Source organism: Piliocolobus tephrosceles, chromosome 3 (assembly GCF_002776525.5).
Source record: "Piliocolobus tephrosceles isolate RC106 chromosome 3, ASM277652v3, whole genome shotgun sequence".
In the NCBI taxonomy this organism is placed as follows: domain Eukaryota; kingdom Metazoa; phylum Chordata; class Mammalia; order Primates; family Cercopithecidae; genus Piliocolobus; species Piliocolobus tephrosceles.
This window is the reverse complement of record NC_045436.1, coordinates 24,586,753-24,593,676: the sequence shown is the minus strand read 5'-3', so window position 1 is coordinate 24,593,676 and position 6,924 is coordinate 24,586,753.

Here is a 6,924-nt window from a genome sequence, read left to right as displayed (position 1 = left end):
AAAAAAAAAAAAAAGACATTTTATTTTATTTTAATTTTTTTTAGATGGAGTCTTGCTCTGTCACCCAGGCTGGAGTGCAATGGCACAATCTAGGCTCACTGCAGCCTCTGCCTCCCAGGCTCAAGTGATTCTCCTGCCTCAGCCTCCCAAGTAGCTGGGATGACAGGCACGTGCCACCACACCCAGCTAATTTTTGTATTTTTAGTAGAGATGGGGTTTCACCATGTTGTCCAGGCTGGTCTTGAACTCCCGACCTCAGGTGATCCACCCACCTCTGCCTCCTAAAGTGCTGGGATTACAGGCGTGAGCCATGGCACCCCGCCAAAAAGACATTTTATAAGGCACTTGGAGAATTTTCTTTTTTTTTTTTTGAGACGGAGTCTTGCTCTGTCGCCCGGGCTGGAGTGCAGTGGCCGGATCTCAGCTCACTGCAAGCTCCGTCTCCCGGGTTCCCGCCATTCTCCTGCCTCAGCCTCCGGAGTAGCTGGGACTACAGGCGCCCACCACCTCGCCCGGCTAATTTTTTGTATTTTTTTTTTTTAGTAGAGACGGGGTTTCACCATGTTAACCAGGATGGTCTCGATCTCCTGACCTCGTGATCCGCCCGTCTCCGCCTCCCAAACTGCTGGGATTACAGGCTTGAGCCACCACGCCCGGCTGAGAATTTTCAACATATGAAGAATAAAATAAATACCAAGGAGGAAGCATTGCTTGTTTTGTTAAATATAATAAAGGTTATCTAAGATTATACCTGTATTTGTTGGAGTGGGTACTTCCCCCTCAATGACAGCAATTAAAAGGAGGAGAAAACAGGAATTAGTGAAATCCTGATGAATGTTGAATGCTGATTGATGGAAATATGGAATTATTTGATTATGTATTTATTTATTTATATTTTATTTATTTATTTATTTATTTTGAGATGGAGTCTCACTCTGTCCCCAGGCTGGAGTGCAATGGTGCGATCTCGGCTCACCACAACCTCCACCTCCCAGGTTCAAGTGATTCTCCACCACCCCCGGCTAATTTTGTATTTTTAGTAGAGACGGGGTTTCTCCATGTTGGTCAGGCTGATCTCGAACTCCCAATCTTAGGTGATCCGCCCACCTCAGCCTCCCAAAATGTTGGGATTACAGGCATGAGCCACCAGGCCCAGTGCCTGGAGACATTTCTACCGTTACCTTACCACTGAGGTAAAGTATCTCCATGATTACCTCCAGTACCTCCATGATTACCTTCATCTACCCCCGAGAGATTGGGCCTGCCACTCGACACCGCAGCCGTCCAGAGACTGGCAGGCCTTGGCCTGAAGGTCTGTAGGGTGAGTGACCTGCAAGACTCACAAAAGGTGAAGCCCACAGAGATACCTACCGACTGAGTGCTGTGCCCCCTGGTGCCAACAAGAAAGCTGAGGCTCGGGCTGGGTCAGCAACTGAATTCCAGTTTACAGGCGGATTTGGTCATGGATGTAGTCAGCCACCTCAGTAAAACTGGAGAAGATTATTTTGCAACAAATAAAGTTACAGCCAATAAAAAAAAGAAAAGGAGATCTTGTCATTTGTGACAACATGGGCGGACCTGGAGGACATTAGGCTGAATGAAATAAGCCAGACACAGAAATAAAACTATGGCAGCTGGGCGTGGTGCCTCATGCCTGTAATCCTTGCACTTGGGGAGGCTGAGGAGGGTGGATCATGAGGTCAAGAGATCAAGACCATCCTCGCCAACATGGTGAAACCCCTTCTCCACTAAAAATACAAAAATTAGCCAGGCGTGGCGGTGTGTGCCTGTAGTCTCAGCTACTTGGGAGGCTGAGGGAGAAGAATCGCTTGAACCCAGGACGCAGAGGTTACAGTGAGCCGAGACCGCGCCACTGCACTCCAGCCTGGGTGACAGAGCGAGACTCCGTCTCAAAAGCAAAGCAAAAAATAAATAAATAAACTATCCTTGATCTCACATACATGTGAAATCTTAAAAGATTGAATACATAGAAGCAGGGAGTAGAATGGCTGGGAGGCGGGAGAGTGGGGAGATGTTGGTAAAACGGCACAAAGTTACCGTTATACCTGCTGTACAAGTATAGTCTCCTTCACTCAGATGATCACTACTTAGACCAAGCTTGTCTAACCCACAACCCGCAGGCTGCATACATCCTAAGACAGCTTTGAGTGCAGCCCAACATAAATTCATAAACTTTCTTAAAACATGAGATTTTTTTGCATTTATTTATTTATTTATTTAGAAAGAGTCTTGCTCTGTCACCCAGGCTGGAGTTCAGTGGCGTGGTCTCCGCTCACTGCAACCTCCACGTCCTCCGTATCTCGGCTTACTGCAACCTCTGCCTCCGGGTTCAAGCGATTCTCCTACCTCAGCCTCCTGAGTGGCTGGGATTACAGGCGTGCTGCCACCACACCCGGCTAATTTTTATACTTTTAGTAGAGACGGGGTTTAACCATGTTGGTCAGGGTGGTCTCGAATGCGTGACCTTGTGATCTGCCTGCCTCTGCCCAAAGTGCTGGGATTACAGGTGTGAGCCACCGTGCCCAGCCCATTTTTGCTTTTTTTTTTTTTTTTTTAAGGTCATCAGCTGTTTGTTAGTGTTAATGTATTTTATGTGTGGTCCAAGAGAATTCTTCCCATGTGGCCCAGAGAAGCCAAAAGATTGGTTACCCCTGATTTAGACTGAGGCCTTAGCTTGATCTTAGCCATTTCCCCAGGGAGACTTCACTGGCCGGGTCGCACTAGGGGAGGTAAGCCCGTCATCTGCTCCTGTAGGCCACTGTTCTGTGGCATCAGAACACCCAGGACTGCTGGGCGCAGTGGTTCGTGCCTGTAATCTCACACTTTAGGAGGCCAGGAAAATCGCTTGAGCCCAGGAGTTTGAGAGATCATCCTGGGCAACACAGTGAGACCCCTGCCTCTGCAAAAACATGGAAAAAATCAGCCGGGCATGGTGGCCCATGCATGTAATCTCAGCTACTCGGTAGGCTGAAGTTTGGGGATCACTTGAGACTGGGATTTGTAAGAGACTGCAATGATCCCTAATTGTGCCACCACATTCCACCGCCCAGGTGAGGCGACAGAGTGAGACCCCGTCTCAAAACAAACAAACAGCAGCAAAAAAACCCACTCAGGACACCTAGTAAAATGACTCTTGCAGTGTCTGTCCTATGACTAGGTTTATAAACGCCCTCCTCAGTGAAAGCAGAGACTGAAGCTATCCAACCGTTTGACCAAAGCCTTAGTTAGCATAGTATCTTGTACTGTAATTGCTTATAAACAATTGAAACTAATGAAAGGAATGCCACAAGACACAGCCCAGGGCACTGAAGAAAGTGCTGTGTTTTAAAGGAAAGATCTTTGACCCTGGAGGGGAAACGACATAAACAGAACACTCAGAGGTAATGGGAAGACTGGCTGCCTAGCTGGCCTTATTTCATCTCTGTAGGTGAAAAGATGGCATGTCCGGCCCCCTGCTGGCTCCCCTCCCCCAAAGGCCCCTCTTCCTATCAAGTTAACTGCATTTCTTTTTCCCTCCCACAGTTAATGACCACCCATCCCTCCAGGCCCCATTTTCTCTTTTCCTCCCTTCCACACCCTGGGCATCCCAAATCACTCTACTGAGGCAGACTGGAGCTGTAATAAAAGCAAACTATTTGGATTCAAGTAGACGTTACATGGGTTGGAATCCAGACTTACTGCTTACTTCCTACCAGTGTAACCTGGTTGAGATAAATCATTTCACCCTCTAACTGACAAGGATTCAGGACCCAAGGAAAACACCCATCACTTCCCTGCCTTTTTGGGAAGACAGGAAGAATGTAGAAAGCTAATGGGATATTTTGGTATTAAATAACACAGATTTCTTTGGACACAAAAATTCAAGATCTTCCAAACACTGATTTGCATTTTTTATCCTTAGGTCTGTTTGGTTTTCGGGCAGCTGATTATACTGAATGTTGTGCATAATGGACCATAGGTGAACAAGGCTGCCTTGGAAGTCTTTTCCTTATATGTAAATTCTATTTATATATAAAACTTAGAGACAGGTCTCTGTAGCACAGGCTGGAGTGCAGTGTCGAGACTAGCTCACACCAGGCGCGGTGGCTCACGCCTGTAATCCTAGAGGCTGAGGTGGGCAGATTGCCTGAGCTCAGGAGTTCAAGACCAGCCTGACCAAAAGAAACGAAAAGAAAAGAGAAAAGGGCCGGGCGCGGTGGCTCACGCCTTGTAATCCCAGCACTTTGGGAGGCGGAGGCGGGCGGATCACGAGGTCGGGAGATCGAGACCACAGTGAAACTCCGTCTCTACTAAAAATACAAAAAATTAGCCGGGCGTGGTGGCGGGCGCCTGTAGTCCCAGCTACTCCGGAGGCTGAGACAGGAGAATGGCGTGAACCCGGGAGGCGGAGCTTGCAGTGAGCCGAGATGGCGCCACTGCACTCCAGCCTGGGGGATAGAGCGAGACTCCGTCTCAAAAAAAAAAAAAAAAAAAAAAAAAAAGAGAAAAGGAATCCTTGCCGAAATTGCAAGGAATTTTCCCATAGCCTTATATTTAATGTCAAAATTTTAAAACAGCCTAGATATTGAGAGTGATTTAATAAATTATACTGTACTTACATGATGCTGTATGACCCTAAGAGGTACTAAATAGAGTATATATAGAGAGAGAATATATATATAAAGTATATAGAGTATATATATATAAATAGAGTATATATATCTAAAGAGAGAGAGTACTAAATATATTCTCTAGAAAAAAGTTTACAATATACTTTTTGAAAAAATATACTGCTGCTGAGGCTGGAGGATGTCTTAAGCCCAGGAGTTCAAGACCAGTCTGGACAACTTAGCGAGACTGTCTCTGTGATAAATAAAAAAATTAGCCAGAATGGTGGTCCATGCCTGTAGTACCAGCTACTTGGGAGTCTGAAGAGGGAGGATTGCTTGAGCCCAAGAGCTTGAGGCTGCAGTGAGCTATGATAGCAACACTGCACCCTAGCCTGGGCGACAGAGTGACACTCCCTCTCTAAAAAAACAAAAAGAATGTCTCAATATACATACTTTAGAATATGATTACAATCATCCTTCGGTATCTGCAGAGGATTGGCTCCAGGACTCCCTTGGATAACAAAATTCAGATGGATTCTCAGATCCCTTACAGTTTGCTTCAATATGGGGGGTTCTGCCTCACCTGATGGAAAATATTCCAGTAGTGATTGGTTGAATCCTGGGATACAGACTTTGATTTCCAGATGGTGCAAAAAAAAGAAAAGAGAAGAATTCCAGGATGCAGAACTTGGCGGATACTGAGGGCTGACTGTATTTTGGGTGACAGTATTATGATTTCCTATTCTGTATGTTTAGATATTTTTATACTATGATGTTTGTGTAAAAATAACATAGATATTAATTCCATATATTCCATATATTTACATATATTCTTATTTTTTCCTGTACTTGCTTTTTTTTTTTTTTTAATTATAAGAAATGTCAAAGCTAGGCAGAGTGACTCATGCCTGTAATCCCAGAGCATTGGGAGGCTGAGCAGGAGGTTCACTTGAGACCAGGACTTCAAGACCAGCCTGGGCAGTATACTGAGACCCTTGTCTCTACAAAAAATGAAAAACAAACAAACAAACAACAACAACAACAACAAAAACAGCCTGGTGTGGTGGTGTGCACCTGTAGTCCCAGCTACTTGAGTGGCTGAGGCAGGAAGATCACTTGAGCCCAGGAGGTAGAGATGCAGTAAGTCATGATTGTACCACTGCACTCCAGCCTGGGTGACAGAGCGAGGTCCTGTCTATAAAACCAAGTACTTAAACCCAATTTTATAAAAGGAAATTTCAATCATATGTGCAAGTAAAACGAATAGCAAAGCTCTCTTGAATCACTCATTTTCAACAGTCATGTACATGTGGCCAATCTTGTTGCATCTGCCCTTGCTGGTCCTGACCTCCTATACTTAGACTCTTTTATGGTTAATCATATCATTTGAAGACATCGTGTCATTTGATCCAAAGATACTTCAGCATATATCTCCAAAGGATAAAGAGTCTTTTTTAAAATAACAGTAATATATCTTGTAGTCCCAGCTGCTTTGGGGGCTGAAATGGGAGGACCACTTGAGCCTGGGAAGTCGAGGCTGCAGTGAACAGTGTTTGCACCACCACACCCAGCCTTGTTGACAAAAGTGAGACCCTGTCTCAAAAAATGAAATAAAATAAAATAACAGTAATAGGCCAGATGTGGTGGCTCATGCCTGTAATCCCAGCACTTTGGGAGGTTGAGGTGGGAGTGTCAGAGGTGTCTGAACCAGAGCAACTCCATCTTGAGTAGGGGCTAAGTAAACTAAGGCTGATATCTACGGGACTACATTCCCAGATGTTTACTCGTTCTAAGACATTGGATGAGATAGGAGGTCGGCACAAGATACAGGCCATAAAGACCTTCCTGATAAAATAGTTTGCAGTAAATAACCTGGCCAAAACCCACCAAAACCGAGATGGCAATGAGAGTGACCTCTGATTGTCCTTACTGCTACACTCCCATTAGTGCCGTGACAGTTTACAAATTCCATGGCAACATCAGGAAGTTACCCTATATGGTTTAAAAAGGGGAGGCATGAATAATCCACCCCTTGTTTAGCGTATCATCAAGAAATAACCATAAAAATGGGCAACCAGCAGCCCTTAGGGTGCTCTATGGAGTAGCCATTCTTTCATTCCTTTACTTTCTTAATGAACTTGCTTTTACTTTACTTTACGGACTCGCCCTGAATTCTTTCTTGCACAAGATCCAAGAACCCTCTCTTGGGATCTGGATCGAGACCCACTCCAGTAACAGGAGGCTCACTTGAGGCAGGAGTTCAAGACCAGCCTGGGCAATATATTGAGACCCCATCTCAAATAAAAAAAAAAAA